Genomic DNA, 22,195 nt, shown 5'->3' with positions numbered 1-22,195 from the left:
ACTACAGTATGATACGCTCCAGTACTACGGTATGATACGCTCCCAGTACTACAGTATGATACGCTCCAGTACTACGGTATGATACGCTCCCAGTACTACAGTATGATACGCTCCTGTACTACGGTATGATACGCTCCAGTACTACGGTATGACACGCTCCAGTACTACGGTATGATACGCTCCAGTACTACGGTATGATACGCTCCAGTACTACAGTATGATGCGCTCCAGTACTACGGTATGATACGCTCCCAGTACTACAGTATGATACGCTCCAGTACTACGGTATGATACGCTCCCAGTACTACGGTATGATACGCTCCCAGTACTACAGTTTGATACGCTCCTGTACTACGGTATGATACGCTCCAGTACTACGGTATGATATGCTCCAGTACTATGGTATGATACGCTCCAGTACTACAGTATGATACGCTCCAGTACTACAGTATGATACGCTCCAGTACTACGGTATGATATCACACGCTGTACTACGGTATGATACGCTCCAGTACTACGGTATGATACGCTCCACTACTATGGTATGATACGCTCCAGTACTACGGTATGATACGTTCCAGTACTACGGTATGATACGCTCCAGTACTACGGTATGATACGCTCCAGTACTACGGTATGATACGCTCCAGTACTACGGTATGATACGCTCCAGTACTACGGTGTGATACGCTCCAGTACTACGGTATGATACGCTCCAGTACTACGGTATGATACGCTCCAGTACTACGGTATGATACGCTCCAGTACTACGGTATGATACGCTCCAGTACTACGGTATGATACGCTCCAGTACTACAGTATGATACGCTCCAGTACTACGGTATGATATCACACGCTGTACTACGGTATGATACGCTCCAGTACTACGGTATGATACGCTCCAGTACTACGGTATGATACTCTCCAGTACTACAGTATGATACGCTCCAGTACTACGGTATGATACGCTCCAGTACTACGGTATGATACGCACCAGTACTACAGTATGATACACTCCAGTACTACGGTATGATACGCTCCAGTACTACAGTATGATACGCTCCAGTACTACGGTATGATACGCTCCAGTACTACGGTATGATACGCTCCAGTACTACGGTATGATACGCTCCAGTACTACGGTATGATACGCTCCAGTACTACGGTATGATACGCTCCAGTACTACGGTATGATACGCTCCAGTACTACGGTATGATACGCTCCAGTACAACGCTATGATACGCTCCAGTACTACGGTATGATATCACACGCTGTACTACGGTATGATACGCTCCAGTACTACGGTATGATACGCTCCAGTAGTACGGTATGATACTCTCCAGTACTACAGTATTATACGCTCCAGTACTACGGTATGATACGCTCCAGTACTACGGTATGATACGCTCCAGTACTACGGTATGATACGCTCCAGTACTACAGTATGATACGCTCCAGTACTACAGTATGATACGCTCCAGTACTACAGCATGATACGCTCCAGTACTACGGTATGATACGCTCCAGTACTACAGTATGATACGCTCCAGTACTACAGTATGATACGCTCCAGTACTACGGTATGTTCCGCTCCAGTACTACGGTATGATACGCTCCAGTACTACAGTATGATACGCTTCAGTACTACGGTATGATACGCTCCAGTACTACGGTATGATACGCTCCAGTACTACAGTATGATACGCTCCAGTACTACAGTATGATATGCTCCAGTACTACGGTATGATACGCTCCAGTTCTACGGTATGCAGACTAGAGAAGCAGTACTACGGTATGCAGACTAGAGAAGCAGTACAGTACTACGGTATGCAGACTAGAGAAGCAGTACAGTACTACAGTATGCAGACTAGAGAAGCAGTACAGTACTACGGTATGCAGACTAGAGAAGCAGTACTACGGTATGCAGACTAGAGAAGCAGTACAGTACTACGGTATGCATACTAGAGAAGCAGTACTACGGTATGCAGACTAGAGAAGCAGTACTACGGTATGCAGACTAGAGAAGCAGTACAGTACTACGGTATGCAGACTAGAGAAGCAGTACAGTACCACGGTATGCAGACTAGAGAAGCAGTACAGTACCACGGTATGAAGACTAGAGAAGCAATACTACGGTATGCAGACTAGAGAAGCAGTACAGTACCACGGTATGAAGACTAGAGAAGCAGTACTACGGTATGAAGACTAGAGAAGCAGTACAGTACTACGGTATGCAGACTAGAGAAGCAGTACAGTACCACGGTATGCAGACTAGAGAAGCAGTACAGTACCACGGTATGAAGACTAGAGAAGCAGTACTACGGTATGCAGACTAGAGAAGCAGTACAGTACCACGGTATGAAGACTAGAGAAGCAGTACTACGGTATGAAGACTAGAGAAGCAGTACAGTACTACGGTATGCAGACTAGAGAAGCAGTACAGTACTACGGTATGAAGACTAGAGAAGCAGTACTATGGTATGCAGACTAGAGAAGCAGTACAGTACCACGGTATGAAGACTAGAGAAGCAGTACTACGGTATGAAGACTAGAGAAGCAGTACAGTACTACGGTATGCAGACTAGAGAAGCAGTACAGTACTATGGAATGCAGACTAGAGAAGCAGTACAGTACCACGGTATGCAGACTAGAGAAGCAGTACTACGGTATGCAGACTAGAGAAGCAGTACAGTACTATGGAATGCAGACTAGAGAAGCAGTACAGTACCACGGTATGCAGACTAGAGAAGCAGTACTACGGTATGCAGACTAGAGAAGCAGTACAGTACTACGGTATGCAGACTAGAGAAGCAGTACAGTACTACGGTATGCAGACTAGAGAAGCAGTACTACGGTATGCAGACTAGAGAAGCAGTACTACGGTATGCAGATTAGAGAAGCAGTACAGTACTACGGTATGCAGACTAGAGAAGCAGTACAGTACCACGGTATGCAGACTAGAGAAGCAGTACAGTACCACGGTATGAAGACTAGAGAAGCAATACTACGGTATGCAGACTAGAGAAGCAGTACAGTACCACGGTATGAAGACTAGAGAAGCAGTACTACGGTATGCAGACTAGAGAAGCAGTACAGTACTACGGTATGCAGACTAGAGAAGCAGTACAGTACCACGGTATGCAGACTAGAGAAGCAGTACAGTACTATGGAATGCAGACTAGAGAAGCAGTACAGTACTACGGTATGCAGACTAGAGAAGCAGTACAGTACTACGGTATGAAGACTAGAGAAGCAGTACTATGGTATGCAGACTAGAGAAGCAGTACAGTACCACGGTATGAAGACTAGAGAAGCAGTACTACGGTATGAAGACTAGAGAAGCAGTACAGTACTACGGTATGCAGACTAGAGAAGCAGTACAGTACTACGGTATGAAGACTAGAGAAGCAGTACTATGGTATGCAGACTAGAGAAGCAGTACAGTACCACGGTATGAAGACTAGAGAAGCAGTACTACGGTATGAAGACTAGAGAAGCAGTACAGTACTACGGTATGCAGACTAGAGAAGCAGTACAGTACTATGGAATGCAGACTAGAGAAGCAGTACAGTACCACGGTATGCAGACTAGAGAAGCAGTACTACGGTATGCAGACTAGAGAAGCAATACAGTACTATGGAATGCAGACTAGAGAAGCAGTACAGTACCACGGTATGCAGACTAGAGAAGCAGTACTACGGTATGCAGACTAGAGAAGCAGTACAGTACTACGGTATGCAGACTAGAGAAGCAGTACAGTACTACGGTATGCAGACTAGAGAAGCAGTACTACGGTATGCAGACTAGAGAAGCAGTACTACGGTATGCAGATTAGAGAAGCAGTACAGTACTACGGTATGCAGACTAGAGAAGCAGTACAGTACCACGGTATGCAGACTAGAGAAGCAGTAGAGTACCACGGTATGAAGACTAGAGAAGCAATACTACGGTATGCAGACTAGAGAAGCAGTACAGTACCACGGTATGAAGACTAGAGAAGCAGTACTACGGTATGCAGACTAGAGAAGCAGTACAGTACTACGGTATGCAGACTAGAGAAGCAGTACAGTACCACGGTATGCAGACTAGAGAAGCAGTACAGTACTATGGAATGCAGACTAGAGAAGCAGTACAGTACTACGGTATGCAGACTAGAGAAGCAGTACAGTACTACGGTATGAAGACTAGAGAAGCAGTACTATGGTATGCAGACTAGAGAAGCAGTACAGTACCACGGTATGAAGACTAGAGAAGCAGTACTACGGTATGAAGACTAGAGAAGCAGTACAGTACTACAGTATGCAGACTAGAGAAGCAGTACAGTACTATGGAATGCAGACTAGAGAAGCAGTACAGTACCACGGTATGCAGACTAGAGAAGCAGTACAGTACCACGGTATGAAGACTAGAGAAGCAGTACTACGGTATGAAGACTAGAGAAGCAGTACAGTACTACGGTATGCAGACTAGAGAAGCAGTACAGTACTACGGTATGAAGACTAGAGAAGCAGTACTATGGTATGCAGACTAGAGAAGCAGTACAGTACTACGGTATGCAGACTAGAGAAGCAGTACAGTACCACGGTATGCAGACTAGAGAAGCAGTACTACGGTATGCAGACTAGAGAAGCAGTACAGTACTACGGTATGCAGACTAGAGAAGCAGTACAGTACCACGGTATGCAGACTAGAGAAGCAGTACTACGGTATGCAGACTAGAGAAGCAGTACTACGGTATGCAGACTAGAGAAGCAGTACTACGGTATGCAGACTAGAGAAGCGGTACTACGGTATGCAGACTAGAGAAGCAGTACAGTACTACGGTATGCAGACCTGTTTAAGTTGCAGATCTGGTAGATTTGTTTCACCTGTTCCTCTGGGACGGTTTGGTTCTTAGAATAAATAGTGAATCGTTCTACTGAGTCTTGGTCAATGGTTAATTATAGTACTTATAGGTAGTATCCTCAGTATCCTCTAACCAGAGACCAATTGGTGGGAACTCATCTCTCTCTCCTCTCTGAGTTTATTAGTAATCCTGCCCTTTGTAACAGAGTAGAGCAGCGTCTTGATGTGGTAAAGATTGAATCTCCTCTCTGAGTTTATTAGTAATCCTGCCCTTTGTAACAGAGTAGAGCAGCGTCTTGATGTGGTAAAGATTGAATATGGATTTCGTCTTTTCTTATCCTCGTCGCATGAATATTTGATAGAAAAGATGAAAGAGCACTGTGACAGTGTGGAAGGAACAAACGTCTTAGATCGGATCGTGTCAGGCGGACTCCTCCCCTGAGCCAAGCTATCCTCACACATCTATGTGTTAAACCAACCAACCCAGGCTAGGCTGACCCAGGCTAACTGTCCCCTCGACCACTTTGGGCGCCGTAATAGCCTGTTGGGCCCAGATATTCAATAACACAAACAGATTCCAGTGACTGGGACCACCAGGCTACCATTGAATCATTCTGACTCCAGTCTTCCAATGTCAAGGACTCTTGGAGTACTGAGAGCTTCATCTGAACTGAGGGACCATGGGTAGAATAATGTGAGTTGTATTAGAGAGAGGAAGGAAGTAAAGCAGACAGAAAGAGAGACTGTAGGGCTTTGTGACATCGGGGCAGAGACAGGCTGGTCTGACATCAGAGCAGAGACAGGCTGGTCTGACATCAGGGCAGAGACAGGCTGGTCTGACATCAGGGCAGAGACAGGCTAGTCTGACATCAGAGCAGAGTCAGGCTGGTCTGACATCACGGCAGAGACAGGCTGGTCTGACATCAGAGCAGAGACAGGCTGGTCTGACAGGGCAGAGACAGGATGGTCTGACATCAGGGCAGAGACAGGCTGGTCTGACATCAGGGCAGAGACAGGCTGGTCTGACATCAGAGCAGAGACAGGCTGGTCTGACATCAGAGCAGAGACAGGCTGGTCTGACATCAGGGCAGAGACAGGTTGGTCTGACAGGGCAGAGACAGGCTGGTCTGACATCAGGGCAGAGACAGGCTGGTCTGACATCACGGCAGAGACAGCCTGGTCTGACATCAGAGCAGAGACAGGCTGGTCTGACATCGGGGCTGAGACAGGTTGGTCTGACATCAGAGCAGAGACAGGCTTGTCTGACATCAGGGCAGAGACAGGCTGGTCTGACATCAGAGCAGAGACAGGCTGGTCTGACATCAGAGCAGAGACAGGCTGGTCTGACATCAGAGCAGAGACAGGCTGGTCTGACATCAGGGCAGAGACAGGCTGGTCTGACAGGGCAGAGACAGGCTGGTCTGACATCACGGCAGAGACGGGCTGGTCTGACATCAGAGCAAAGACAGGTTGGTCTGACAGGGCAGAGACAGGCTGGTCTGACATCAGAGCAGAGACAGGCTGGTCTGACATCAGGGCAGAGACAGGCTGGTCTGACATCACGGCAGAAACAGGCTGGTCTGAAAGGGCAGAGACAGGCTGGTCTGACATCACGGCAGAAACAGGCTGGTCTGACATCAGAGCAGAGACAGGCTGGTCTGACATCACGGCAGAGACAGGCTGGTCTGACAGGGCAGAGACAGGTTGGTCTGACATCAGAGCAAAGATAGGTTGGTCTGACAGGGCAGAGACAGGCTGGTCTGACATCAGAGCAGAGACAGGCTGGTCTGACATCAGAGCAGAGACAGGCTTGTCTGACATCAGAGCAGAGACAGGCTGGTCTGACATCACGGCAGAGACAGGCTGGTCTGACAGGGCAGAGACAGGTTGGTCTGACATCGGGGCAGAGACAGGCTGGTCTGACAGGGCAGAGACAGGCTGGTCTGACATCAGAGCAGAGACAGGCTGGACTGACATCACGGAACAAACAGGCTGGTCTGACATCGGGGCTGAGACAGGCTGGTCTGAAATCAGAGCAGGGACAGGCTGGTCTGACATCAGGGCAGAGACAGGCTGGTCTGACATCAGGGCAGAGACCGGCTGGTCTGACATCAGGGCAGAGACAGGCTGGTCTGACATCAGAGCAGAGACAGGCTTGTCTGACATCAGGGCAGAGACAGGCTGGTCTGACATCAGAGCAGAGACAGGCTGGTCTGACATCAGGGCAGAGACAGGCTGGTCTGACATCAGGGCAGAGACAGGCTGGTCTGACATCACGGCACAAACAGGCTGGTCTGACATCGGGGCTGAGACAGGCTGGTCTGACATCAGAGCAGAGACAGGCTGGTCTGACAGGGCAGAGACAGGTTGGTCTGACATCAGAGCAAAAATAGGTTGGTCTGACATCAGAGCAAAAATAGGTTGGTCTGACATCAAAGCAGAGACGGGCTGGTCTGACATCAGGGCAGAGACAGGCTGGTCTGACATCAGAGCAGAAACAGGCTCGTCTGACATCAGAGCAGAAACAGGCTCGTCTGACATCAGAGCAGAGACAGGCAGGTCTGACATCAGAGCAGAGACAGGCTGGTCTGACAGGGCAGAGACAGGCTGGTCTGACATCAAGGCAGAAACAGGCTGGTCTGACATCAGAGCAGAGACAGGCTGGTCTGACATCACGGCAGAGACAGGCTGGTCTGACAGGGCAGAGACCGGTTGGTCTGACATCAGAGCCAGGTTGCTCTGACATCAGAGCAAAGACAGGTTGGTCTGACATCAGAGCAGAGACAGGCTGGTCTGACATCAGGGCAGAAACAGGCTGGTCTGACATCAGGGCAGAGACAGGATGGTCTGACAGGGCAGAGACAGGCTGGTCTGACATCAGAGCAGAGACAGGCTGGTCTGACATCACGGCACAAACAGGCTGGTCTGACATCGGGGCTGAGACAGGCTGGTCTGACATCAAGCAGAGACAGGCTGGTCTGACATCAGGGCAGAGACAGGCTGGTCTGACATCAGGGCAGAGACTGGCTGGTCTGACATCAGGGCAGAGACAGGCTGGTCTGACATCAGAGCAGAGACAGGCTTGTCTGACATCAGGGCAGAGACAGGCTGGTCTGACATCAGAGCAGAGACAGGCTGGTCTGACATCAGGGCAGAGACAGGCTGGTCTGACATCAGAGCAGAGACAGGTTGGTCTGACAGGGCAGAGACAGGCTGGTCTGACATCAGAGCAGAGACAGGCTGGCCTGACATCAGGGCAGAGACAGGCTGGTCTGACATCACGGCAGAAACAGGCTGGTCTGACATCAGAGCAGAGACAGGCTGGTCTGACATCACGGCAGAGACAGGCTGGTCTGACAGGGCAGAGACAGGTTGGTCTGACATCGGGGCAGAGACAGGCTGGTCTGACAGGGCAGAGACAGGCTGGTCTGACATCAGAGCAGAGACAGGCTGGACTGACATCACGGAACAAACAGGCTGGTCTGACATCGGGGCTGAGACAGGCTGGTCTGAAATCAGAGCAGGGACAGGCTGGTCTGACATCAGGGCAGAGACAGGCTGGTCTGACATCAGGGCAGAGACCGGCTGGTCTGACATCAGGGCAGAGACAGGCTGGTCTGACATCAGAGCAGAGACAGGCTTGTCTGACATCAGGGCAGAGACAGGCTGGTCTGACATCAGAGCAGAGACAGGCTGGTCTGACATCAGGGCAGAGACAGGCTGGTCTGACATCAGGGCAGAGACAGGCTGGTCTGACATCACGGCACAAACAGGCTGGTCTGACATCGGGGCTGAGACAGGCTGGTCTGACATCAGAGCAGAGACAGGCTGGTCTGACAGGGCAGAGACAGGTTGGTCTGACATCAGAGCAAAAATAGGTTGGTCTGACAGGGCATAGACAGGCTGGTCTGACATCAAAGCAGAGACGGGCTGGTCTGACATCGGGGCAGAGACAGGCTGGTCTGACATCAGAGCAGAGACAGGCTGGTCTGACATCAGAGCAGAGACAGGCTGGTCTGACATCAGAGCAGAGACAGGCTGGTCTGACATCAGGGCAGAAACAGGCTGGTCTGACATCAGGGCAGAGACAGGCTGGTCTGACAGGGCAGAGACAGGCTGGTCTGGCAGGGCAGAGACAGGCTGGTCTGACATCAGAGCAGAGACAGGCTGGACTGACATCCCGGAACAAACAGGCTGGTCTGACATCGGGGCTGAGACAGGCTGGTCTGACATCAGAGCAGAGACAGGCTGGTCTGACATCAGGGCAGAGACAGGCTGGTCTGACATCAGGGCAGAGACTGGCTGGTCTGACATCAGGGCAGAGACAGGCTGGTCTGACATCAGAGCAGAGACAGGCTTGTCTGACATCAGGGCAGAGACAGGCTGGTCTGACATCAGAGCAGAGACAGGCTGGTCTGACATCAGGGCAAAGACAGGCTGGTCTGACATCAGGGCAGAGACAGGCTGGTCTGACATCACGGCACAAACAGGCTGGTCTGACATCGGGGCTGAGACAGGCTGGTCTGACATCAGAGCAGAGACAGGCTGGTCTGACAGGGCAGAGACAGGTTGGTCTGACATCAGAGCAAAAATAGGTTGGTCTGACAGGGCATAGACAGGCTGGTCTGACATCAAAGCAGAGACGGGCTGGTCTGACATCGGGGCAGAGACAGGCTGGTCTGACATCAGAGCAGAGACAGGCTGGTCTGACATCAGAGCAGAGACAGGCTGGTCTGACATCAGGGCAGAGACAGGCTGGTCTCACATCAGAGCAGAGACAGGCTCATCTGACATCAGAGCAGAGACAGGCTGGTCTGACATCAGAGCAGAGACAGGTTGGTCTGACATCAGAGCAGAGCCAGGTTGGTCTGACATCAGAGCAAAGACAGGTTGGTCTGACATCAGAGCAGAGACAGGCTGGTCTGACATCAGGGCAGAAACAGGCTGGTCTGACATCAGGGCAGAGAAAGGCTGGTCTGACAGGGCAGAGACAGGCTGGTCTGACATCAGAGCAGAGACAGGCTGGACTGACATCACGGAACAAACAGGCTGGTCTGACATCGGGGCTGAGACAGGCTGGTCTGACATCAGAGCAGAGACAGGCTGGTCTTACATCAGGGCAGAGACAGGCTGGTCTGACATCAGGGCAGAGACTGGCTAGTCTGACATCAGGGCAGAGACAGGCTGGTCTGACATCAGAGCAGAGACAGGCTTGTCTGACATCAGGGCAGAGACAGGCTGGTCTGACATCAGAGCAGAGACAGGCTGGTCTGACATCAGGGCAGAGACAGGCTGGTCTGACATCAGGGCAGAGACAGGCTGGTCTGACATCACGGCAGAAACAGGCTGGTCTGACATCAGAGCAGAGACAGGCTGGTCTGACATCACGGCAGAGACAGGCTGGTCTGACAGGGCAGAGACAGGTTGGTCTGACATCAGAGCAAAAATAGGTTGGTCTGACAGGGCAGAGACAGGCTGGTCTGACATCACGGCAGAAACAGGCTGGTCTGACATCAGAGCAGAGACAGGCTGGTCTGACATCACGGCAGAGACAGGCTGGTCTGACAGGGCAGAGACAGGTTGGTCTGACATCAGAGCAGAGACAGGCTTGTCTGACAGGGCAGAGACAGGCTGGTCTGACATCAGAGCAGAGACAGGCTGGTCTGACATCACGGCAGAGACAGGCTGGTCTGACAGGGCAGAGACAGGTTGGTCTGACATCAGAGCAAAAATAGGTTGGTCTGACAGGGCAGAGACAGGCTGGTCTGACATCAAAGCAGAGACGGGCTGGTCTGACATCGGGGCAGAGACAGGCTGGTCTGACATCAGAGCAGAGACAGGCTGGTCTGACATCAGAGCAGAGACAGGCTGGTCTGACATCAGGGCAGAGACAGGCTGGTCTCACATCAGAGCAGAGACAGGCTCATCTGACATCAGAGCAGAGACAGGCTGGTCTGACATCAGAGCAGAGACAGGCTGGTCTGACAGGGCAGAGACAGGCTGGTCTGACATCACGGCAGAAACAGGCTGGTCTGACATCAGAGCAGAGACAGGCTGGTCTGACATCAGAGCAGAGACAGGCTGGTCTGACATCACGGCAGAAACAGGCTGGTCTGACAGGGCAGAGACCGGTTGGTCTGACATCAGAGCCAGGTTGGTCTGACATCAGAGCAGAGACAGGCTGGTCTGACATCAGGGCAGAAACAGGCTGGTCTGACATCAGGGCAGAGACAGGCTGGTCTGACAGGGCAGAGACAGGCTGGTCTGACATCAGAGCAGAGACAGGCTGGTCTGACATCACAGCACAAACAGGCTGGTCTGACATCGGGGCTGAGACAGGCTGGTCTGACATCAGGGCAGAGACAGGCTGATCTGACATCAGGGCAGAGACTGGCTGGTCTGACATCAGAGCAGAGACAGGCTGGTCTGACATCAGAGCAGAGACAGGCTGGTCTGACATCAGGGCAGAGACAGGCTGGTCTGACATCAGGGCAGAGACAGGCTGGTCTGACATCAGAGCAGAGACAGGCTTGTCTGACATCAGGGCAGAGACAGGCTGGTCTGACATCAGGGCAGAGACAGGCTGGTCTGACATCAGAGCAGAGACAGGCTGGTCTGACATCAGGGCAGAGACAGGTTTGTCTGACATCAGGGCAGAGACAGGCTGGTCTGACAGGGCAGAGACAGGCTGGTCTGACATCAGAGCAAAGACAGGTTGGTCTCACAGGGCAGAGACAGGCTGGTCTGACATCAGAGCAGAGACAGGCTGGCCTGACATCAGGGCAAAGACAGGCTGGTCTGACAGGGCAGAGACAGGTTGGTCTGACATCGGGGCAGAGACAGGCTGGTCTGACATCGGGGCAGAGACAGGCTGGTCTGACATCAGAGCAGAGACAGGCTGGTCTGACATCAGAGCAGAGACAGGCTGGTCTGACATCAGAGCAGAGACAGGCTGGTCTGACATCAGGGCAGAGACAGGCTGGTCTGACATCACGGCAGAAACAGGCTGGTCTGACATCAGAGCAGAGACAGGCTGGTCTGACATCACGGCAGAGACAGGCTGGTCTGACAGGGCAGAGACAGGTTGGTCTGACATCAGTGCAAAGATAGGTTGGTCTGACAGGGCAGAGACAGGCTGGTCTGACATCAAAGCAGAGACAGGCTGGTCTGACATCGGGGCAGAGACAGGCTGGTCTGACATCAGAGCAGAGACAGGCTGGTCTGACATCAGGGCAGAGACAGGCTGGTCTGACATCAGAGCAGAGACAGGCTCGTCTGACATCAGAGCAGAGACAGGCTGGTCTGACATCAGAGCAGAGACAGGCTGGTCTGACATCAGGCCAGAGACAGGCTGGTCTGACATCAGGGCAGAGACAGGCTGGTCTGACATCAGAGCAGAGACAGGCTGGTCTGACATCAGAGCAGAGACAGGCTTGTCTGACATCAGGGCAGAGACAGGCTGGTCTGACAGGGCAGAGACAGGCTGGTCTGACATCAGAGCAAAGACAGGTTGGTCTGACAGGGCAGAGACAGGCTGGTCTGACATCAGAGCAGAGACAGGCTGGTCTGACAGGGCAGAGACAGGCTGGTCTGACATCACGGCAGAAACAGGCTGGTCTGACATCAGAGCAGAGACAGGCTGGTCTGACATCACGGCAGAGACAGGCTGGTCTGACAGGGCAGAGACAGGTTGGTCTGACATCAGAGCAAAAATAGGTTGGTCTGAAAGGGCAGAGACAGGCTGGTCTGACATCAAAGCAGAGACGGGCTGGTCTGACATCGGGGCAGAGACAGGCTGGTCTGACATCAGAGCAGAGACAGGCTGGTCTGACATCAGAGCAGAGACAGGCTGGTCTGACATCAGGGCAGAGACAGGCTGGTCTCACATCAGAGCAGAGACAGGCTCATCTGACATCAGAGCAGAGACAGGCTGGTCTGACATCAGAGCAGAGACAGGCTGGTCTGACAGGGCAGAGACAGGCTGGTCTGACATCACGGCAGAAACAGGCTGGTCTGACATCAGAGCAGAGACAGGCTGGTCTGACATCAGAGCAGAGACAGGCTGGTCTGACATCACGGCAGAGACAGGCTGGTCTGACAGGGCAGAGACCGGTTGGTCTGACATCAGAGCCAGGTTGGTCTGACATCAGAGCAAAGACAGGTTGGTCTGACATCAGAGCAGAGACAGGCTGGTCTGACATCAGGGCAGAAACAGGATGGTCTGACATCAGGGCAGAGACAGGCTGGTATGACAGGGCAGAGACAGGCTGGTCTGACATCAGAGCAGAGACAGGCTGGTCTGACATCAGGGCAGAGACAGGCTGGTCTGACATCAGGGCAGAGACTGGCTGGCCTGACATGGCAGAGACAGGCTGGTCTGACATCACGGCAGAAACAGGCTGGTCTGACATCAGAGCAGAGACAGGCTGGTCTGACATCACGGCAGAGACAGGCTGGTCTGACAGGGCAGAGACAGGTTGGTCTGACATCAGAGCAAAAATAGGTTGGTCTGACAGGGCAGAGACAGGCTGGTCTGACATCAAAGCAGAGACGGGCTGGTCTGACATCGGGGCAGAGACAGGCTGGTCTGACATCAGAGCAGAGACAGGCTGGTCTGACATCAGAGCAGAGACAGGCTAGTCTGACATCAGGGCAGAGACAGGCTGGTCTCACATCAGAGCAGAGACAGGCTCATCTGACATCAGAGCAGAGACAGGCTGGTCTGAAATCAGAGCAGAGACAGGCTGGTCTGACAGGGCAGAGACAGGCTGGTCTGACATCACGGCAGAAACAGGCTGGTCTGACATCAGAGCAGAGACAGGCTGGTCTGACATCAGAGCAGAGACAGGCTGGTCTGACATCACGGCAGAGACAGGCTGGTCTGACAGGGCAGAGACCGGTTGGTCTGACATCAGAGCCAGGTTGGTCTGACATCAGAGCCAGGTTGGTCTGACATCAGAGCAGAGACAGGCTGGTCTGACATCAGGGCAGAAACAGGCTGGTCTGACATCAGGGCAGAGACAGGCTGGTCTGACAGGGCAGAGACAGGCTGGTCTGACATCAGAGCAGAGACAGGCTGGTCTGACATCACGGCACAAACAGGCTGGTCTGACATCGGGACTGAGACAGGCTGGTCTGACATCAGGGCAGAGACTGGCTGGTCTGACATCAGAGCAGAGACAGGCTGGTCTGACATCAGAGCAGAGACAGGCTGGTCTGACATCAGAGCAGAGACAGGCTGGTCTGACATCAGGGCAGAGACAGGCTGGTCTGACATCAGAGCAGAGACAGTCTTGTCTGACATCAGGGCAGAGACAGGCTGGTCTGACATCAGGGCAGAGACAGGCTGGTCTGACATCAGAGCAGAGACAGGCTGGTCTGACATCAGAGCAGAGACAGGTTTGTCTGACATCAGGGCAGAGACAGGCTGGTCTGACAGGGCAGAGACAGGCTGGTCTGACATCAGAGCAAAGACAGGTTGGTCTGACAGGGCAGAGACAGGCTGGTCTGACATCAGAGCAGAGACAGGCTGGTCTGACATCACTGCAGAGACAGGCTGGTCTGACAGGGCAGAGACAGGTTGGTCTGACATCGGGGCAGAGACAGGCTGGTCTGACATCGGGGCTGAGACAGGCTGGTCTGACATCAGAGCAGAGACAGGCTGGTCTGACATCAGAGCAGAGACAGGCTGGTCTGACATCAGAGCAGAGACAGGCTGGTCTGACATCAGGGCAGAGACAGGCTGGTCTGACATCACGGCAGAAACAGGCTGGTCTGACATCAGAGCAGAGACAGGCTGGTCTGACATCACGGCAGAGACAGGCTGGTCTGACAGGGCAGAGACAGGTTGGTCTGACATCAGAGCAAAGATAGGTTGGTCTGACAGGGCAGAGACAGGCTGGTCTGACATCAAAGCAGAGACAGGCTGGTCTGACATCGGGGCAGAGACAGGCTGGTCTGACATCAGAGCAGAGACAGGCTGGTCTGACATCAGGGCAGAGACAGGCTGGTCTGACATCAGAGCAGAGACAGGCTCATCTGACATCAGAGCAGAGACAGGCTGGTCTGACATCAGAGCAGAGACAGGCTGGTCTGATATCAGGGCAGAGACAGGCTGGTCTGACAGCAGAGCAGAGTAAGGCTGGTCTGACATCAGAGCAGACACAGGCTTGTCTGACATCAGGGCAGAGACAGGCTGGTCTGACATCAGGGCAGAGACAGGCTGGTCTGACATCAGGGCAGAGACAGGCTGGTCTGACATCAGAGCAGAGACAGGCTGGTCTGACATCAGAGCAGAGACAGGCTTGTCTGACATCAGGGCAGAGACAGGCTGGTCTGACATCGGGGCAGAGACAGGCTGGTCTGACATCGGGGCTGAGACAGGCTGGTCTGACATCAGAGCAGAGACAGGCTGGTCTGACATCAGAGCAGAGACAGGCTGGTCTGACATCAGAGCAGAGACAGGCTGGTCTGACATCAGAGCAGAGACAGGCTGGTCTGACATCAGGGCAGAGACAGGCTGGTCTGACATCACGGCAGAAACAGGCTGGTCTGACATCAGAGCAGAGACAGGCTGGTCTGACATCACGGCAGAGACAGGCTGGTCTGACAGGGCAGAGACAGGTTGGTCTGACATCAGAGCAAAGATAGGTTGGTCTGACAGGGCAGAGACAGGCTGGTCTGACATCAAAGCAGAGACAGGCTGGTCTGACATCGGGGCAGAGACAGGCTGGTCTGACATCAGAGCAGAGACAGGCTGGTCTGACATCAGGGCAGAGACAGGCTGGTCTGACATCAGAGCAGAGACAGGCTCATCTGACATCAGAGCAGAGACAGGCTGGTCTGACATCAGAGCAGAGACAGGCTGGTCTGATATCAGGGCAGAGACAGGCTGGTCTGACAGCAGAGCAGAGTAAGGCTGGTCTGACATCAGAGCAGACACAGGCTTGTCTGACATCAGGGCAGAGACAGGCTGGTCTGACATCAGGGCAGAGACAGGCTGGTCTGACATCAGGGCAGAGACAGGCTGGTCTGACATCAGAGCAGAGACAGGCTGGTCTGACATCAGAGCAGAGACAGGCTTGTCTGACATCAGGGCAGAGACAGGCTGGTCTGACAGGGCAGAGACAGGCTGGTCTGACATCAGAGCAAAGACAGGTTGGTCTGACAGGGCAGAGACAGGCTGGTCTGACATCAGAGCAGAGACAGGCTGGTCTGACAGGGCAGAGACAGGCTGGTCTGACATCACGGCAGAAACAGGCTGGTCTGACATCAGAGCAGAGACAGGCTGGTCTGACATCACGGCAGAGACAGGCTGGTCTGACAGGGCAGAGACAGGTTGGTCTGACATCAGAGCAAAAATAGGTTGGTCTGACAGGGCAGAGACAGGTTGGTCTGACATCAAAGCAGAGACGGGCTGGTCTGACATCGGGGCAGAGACAGGCTGGTCTGACATCAGAGCAGAGACAGGCTGGTCTGACATCAGGGCAGAGACAGGCTGGTCTGACATCACGGCAGAAACAGGCTGGTCTGACATCAGAGCAGAGACAGGCTGGTCTGACATCACGGCAGAGACAGGCTGGTCTGACAGGGCAGAGACAGGTTGGTCTGACATCAGAGCAGAGACAGGCTTGTCTGACAGGGCAGAGACAGGCTGGTCTGACGTCACGGCAGAAACAGGCTGGTCTGACATCAGAGCAGAGACAGGCTGGTCTGACATCACGGCAGAGACAGGCTGGTCTGACAGGGCAGAGACAGGTTGGTCTGACATCAGAGCAAAAATAGGTTGGTCTGACAGGGCAGAGACAGGCTGGTCTGACATCAAAGCAGAGACGGGCTGGTCTGACATCGGGGCAGAGACAGGCTGGTCTGACATCAGAGCAGAGACAGGCTGGTCTGACATCAGAGCAGAGACAGGCTGGTCTGACATCAGGGCAGAGACAGGCTGGTCTCACATCAGAGCAGAGACAGGCTCATCTGACATCAGAGCAGAGACAGGCTGGTCTGACATCAGAGCAGAGACAGGCTGGTCTGACAGGGCAGAGACAGGCTGGTCTGACATCACGGCAGAAACAGGCTGGTCTGACATCAGAGCAGAGACAGGCTGGTCTGACATCAGAGCAGAGACAGGCTGGTCTGACATCACGGCAGAGACAGGCTGGTCTGACAGGGCAGAGACCGGTTGGTCTGACATCAGAGCCAGGTTGGTCTGACATCAGAGCAGAGACAGGCTGGTCTGACATCAGGGCAGAAACAGGCTGGTCTGACATCAGGGCAGAGACAGGCTGGTCTGACAGGGCAGAGACAGGCTGGTCTGACATCAGAGCAGAGACAGGCTGGTCTGACATCACAGCACAAACAGGCTGGTCTGACATCGGGGCTGAGACAGGCTGGTCTGACATCAGGGCAGAGACAGGCTGATCTGACATCAGGGCAGAGACTGGCTGGTCTGACATCAGAGCAGAGACAGGCTGGTCTGACATCAGAGCAGAGACAGGCTGGTCTGACATCAGGGCAGAGACAGGCTGGTCTGACATCAGGGCAGAGACAGGCTGGTCTGACATCAGAGCAGAGACAGGCTTGTCTGACATCAGGGCAGAGACAGGCTGGTCTGACATCAGGGCAGAGACAGGCTGGTGTGACATCAGAGCAGAGACAGGCTGGTCTGACATCAGGGCAGAGACAGGTTTGTCTGACATCAGGGCAGAGACAGGCTGGTCTGACAGGGCAGAGACAGGCTGGTCTGACATCAGAGCAAAGACAGGTTGGTCTGACAGGGCAGAGACAGGCTGGTCTGACATCAGAGCAGAGACAGGCTGGCCTGACATCAGGGCAAAGACAGGCTGGTCTGACAGGGCAGAGACAGGTTGGTCTGACATCGGGGCAGAGACAGGCTGGTCTGACATCGGGGCAGAGACAGGCTGGTCTGACATCAGAGCAGAGACAGGCTGGTCTGACATCAGAGCAGAGACAGGCTGGTCTGACATCAGAGCAGAGACAGGCTGGTCTGACATCAGGGCAGAGACAGGCTGGTCTGACATCACGGCAGAAACAGGCTGGTCTGACATCAGAGCAGAGACAGGCTGGTCTGACATCACGGCAGAGACAGGCTGGTCTGACAGGGCAGAGACAGGTTGGTCTGACATCAGAGCAAAGATAGGTTGGTCTGACAGGGCAGAGACAGGCTGGTCTGACATCAAAGCAGAGACAGGCTGGTCTGACATCGGGGCAGAGACAGGCTGGTCTGACATCAGAGCAGAGACAGGCTGGTCTGACATCAGGGCAGAGACAGGCTGGTCTGACATCAGAGCAGAGACAGGCTCGTCTGACATCAGAGCAGAGACAGGCTGGTCTGACATCAGAGCAGAGACAGGCTGGTCTGACATCAGGGCAGAGACAGGCTGGTCTGACAGCAGAGCAGAGTAAGGCTGGTCTGACATCAGAGCAGACACAGGCTTGTCTGACATCAGGGCAGAGACAGGCTGGTCTGACATCAGGGCAGAGACAGGCTGGTCTGACATCAGGGCAGAGACAGGCTGGTCTGACATCAGAGCAGAGACAGGCTGGTCTGACATCAGAGCAGAGACAGGCTTGTCTGACATCAGGGCAGAGACAGGCTGGTCTGACAGGGCAGAGACAGGCTGGTCTGACATCAGAGCAAAGACAGGTTGGTCTGACAGGGCAGAGACAGGCTGGTCTGACATCAGAGCAGAGACAGGCTGGTCTGACAGGGCAGAGACAGGCTGGTCTGACATCACGGCAGAAACAGGCTGGTCTGACATCAGAGCAGAGACAGGCTGGTCTGACATCACGGCAGAGACAGGCTGGTCTGACAGGGCAGAGACAGGTTGGTCTGACATCAGAGCAAAAATAGGTTGGTCTGACAGGGCAGAGACAGGCTGGTCTGACATCAAAGCAGAGACGGGCTGGTCTGACATCGGGGCAGAGACAGGCTGGTCTGACATCAGAGCAGAGACAGGCTGGTCTGACATCAGAGCAGAGACAGGCTGGTCTGACATCAGGGCAGAGACAGGCTGGTCTCACATCAGAGCAGAGACAGGCTCATCTGACATCAGAGCAGAGACAGGCTGGTCTGACATCAGAGCAGAGACAGGCTGGTCTGACAGGGCAGAGACAGGCTGGTCTGACATCACGGCAGAAACAGGCTGGTCTGACATCAGAGCAGAGACAGGCTGGTCTGACATCAGAGCAGAGACAGGCTGGTCTGACATCACGGCAGAGACAGGCTGGTCTGACAGGGCAGAGACCGGTTGGTCTGACATCAGAGCCAGGTTGGTCTGACATCAGAGCAAAGACAGGTTGGTCTGACATCAGAGCAGAGACAGGCTGGTCTGACATCAGGGCAGAAACAGGCTGGTCTGACATCAGGGCAGAGACAGGCTGGTATGACAGGGCAGAGACAGGCTGGTCTGACATCAGAGCAGAGACAGGCTGGTCTGACATCAGGGCAGAGACAGGCTGGTCTGACATCAGGGCAGAGACTGGCTGGTCTGACATGGCAGAGACAGGCTGGTCTGACATCACGGCAGAAACAGGCTGGTCTGACATCAGAGCAGAGACAGGCTGGTCTGACATCACGGCAGAGACAGGCTGGTCTGACAGGGCAGAGACAGGTTGGTCTGACATCAGAGCAAAAATAGGTTGGTCTGACAGGGCAGAGACAGGCTGGTCTGACATCAAAGCAGAGACGGGCTGGTCTGACATCGGGGCAGAGACAGGCTGGTCTGACATCAGAGCAGAGACAGGCTGGTCTGACATCAGAGCAGAGACAGGCTGGTCTGACATCAGGGCAGAGACAGGCTGGTCTCACATCAGAGCAGAGACAGGCTCATCTGACATCAGAGCAGAGACAGGCTGGTCTGACATCAGAGCAGAGACAGGCTGGTCTGACAGGGCAGAGACAGGCTGGTCTGACATCACGGCAGAAACAGGCTGGTCTGACATCAGAGCAGAGACAGGCTGGTCTGACATCAGAGCAGAGACAGGCTGGTCTGACATCACGGCAGAGACAGGCTGGTCTGACAGGGCAGAGACCGGTTGGTCTGACATCAGAGCCAGGTTGGTCTGACATCAGAGCAAAGACAGGTTGGTCTGACATCAGAGCAGAGACAGGCTGGTCTGACATCAGGGCAGAAACAGGCTGGTCTGACATCAGGGCAGAGACAGGCTGGTATGACAGGGCAGAGACAGGCTGGTCTGACATCAGAGCAGAGACAGGCTGGTCTGACATCAGGGCAGAGACAGGCTGGTCTGACATCAGGGCAGAGACTGGCTGGTCTGACATGGCAGAGACAGGCTGGTCTGACATCACGGCAGAAACAGGCTGGTCTGACATCAGAGCAGAGACAGGCTGGTCTGACATCACGGCAGAGACAGGCTGGTCTGACAGGGCAGAGACAGGTTGGTCTGACATCAGAGCAAAAATAGGTTGGTCTGACAGGGCAGAGACAGGCTGGTCTGACATCAAAGCAGAGACGGGCTGGTCTGACATCGGGGCAGAGACAGGCTGGTCTGACATCAGAGCAGAGACAGGCTGGTCTGACATCAGAGCAGAGACAGGCTAGTCTGACATCAGGGCAGAGACAGGCTGGTCTCACATCAGAGCAGAGACAGGCTCATCTGACATCAGAGCAGAGACAGGCTGGTCTGAAATCAGAGCAGAGACAGGCTGGTCTGACAGGGCAGAGACAGGCTGGTCTGACATCACGGCAGAAACAGGCTGGTCTGACATCAGAGCAGAGACAGGCTGGTCTGACATCACGGCAGAGGCAGGCTGGTCTGACAGGGCAGAGACCGGTTGGTCTGACATCAGAGCCAGGTTGGTCTGACATCAGAGCAAAGACAGGTTGGTCTGACATCAGAGCAGAGACAGGCTGGTCTGACATCAGGGCAGAAACAGGCTGGTCTGACATCAGGGCAGAGACAGGCTGGTCTGACAGGGCAGAGACAGGCTGGTCTGACATCAGAGCAGAGACAGGCTGGTCTGACATCACGGCACAAACAGGCTGGTCTGACATCGGGGCTGAGACAGGCTGGTCTGACATCAGGGCAGAGACAGGCTGGTCTGACATCAGGGCAGAGACTGGCTGGTCTGACATCAGAGCAGAGACAGGCTGGTCTGACATCAGAGCAGAGACAGGCTGGTCTGACATCAGAGCAGAGACAGGCTGGTCTGACATCAGGGCAGAGACAGGCTGGTCTGACATCAGAGCAGAGACAGGCTTGTCTGACATCAGGGCAGAGACAGGCTGGTCTGACATCAGGGCAGAGACAGGCTGGTCTGACATCAGAGCAGAGACAGGCTGGTCTGACATCAGAGCAGAGACAGGTTTGTCTGACATCAGGGCAGAGACAGGCTGGTCTGACAGGGCAGAGACAGGCTGGTCTGACATCAGAGCAAAGACAGGTTGGTCTGACAGGGCAGAGACAGGCTGGTCTGACATCAGAGCAGAGACAGGCTGGTCTGACATCACTGCAGAGACAGGCTGGTCTGACAGGGCAGAGACAGGTTGGTCTGACATCGGGGCAGAGACAGGCTGGTCTGACATCGGGGCTGAGACAGGCTGGTCTGACATCAGAGCAGAGACAGGCTGGTCTGACATCAGAGCAGAGACAGGCTGGTCTGACATCAGAGCAGAGACAGGCTGGTCTGACATCAGGGCAGAGACAGGCTGGTCTGACATCACGGCAGAAACAGGCTGGTCTGACATCAGAGCAGAGACAGGCTGGTCTGACATCACGGCAGAGACAGGCTGGTCTGACAGGGCAGAGACCGGTTGGTCTGACATCAGAGCCAGGTTGGTCTGACATCAGAGCAAAGACAGGTTGGTCTGACATCAGAGCAGAGACAGGCTGGTCTGACATCAGGGCAGAAACAGGCTGGTCTGACATCAGGGCAGAGACAGGCTGGTCTGACAGGGCAGAGACAGGCTGGTCTGACATCAGAGCAGAGACAGGCTGGTCTGACATCACGGCACAAACAGGCTGGTCTGACATCGGGGCTGAGACAGGCTGGTCTGACATCAGGGCAGAGACAGGCTGGTCTGACATCAGGGCAGAGACTGGCTGGTCTGACATCAGAGCAGAGACAGGCTGGTCTGACATCAGAGCAGAGACAGGCTGGTCTGACATCAGAGCAGAGACAGGCTGGTCTGACATCAGGGCAGAGACATGCTGGTCTGACATCAGAGCAGAGACAGGCTTGTCTGACATCAGGGCAGAGACAGGCTGGTCTGACATCAGGGCAGAGACAGGCTGGTCTGACATCAGAGCAGAGACAGGCTGGTCTGACATCAGAGCAGAGACAGGTTTGTCTGACATCAGGGCAGA

The sequence above is a fragment of the Oncorhynchus kisutch genome, linkage group LG7, assembly GCF_002021735.2.
Source record: "Oncorhynchus kisutch isolate 150728-3 linkage group LG7, Okis_V2, whole genome shotgun sequence".
NCBI classification, from domain to species: domain Eukaryota; kingdom Metazoa; phylum Chordata; class Actinopteri; order Salmoniformes; family Salmonidae; genus Oncorhynchus; species Oncorhynchus kisutch.
This window is presented reverse-complemented; position numbering follows the sequence as displayed.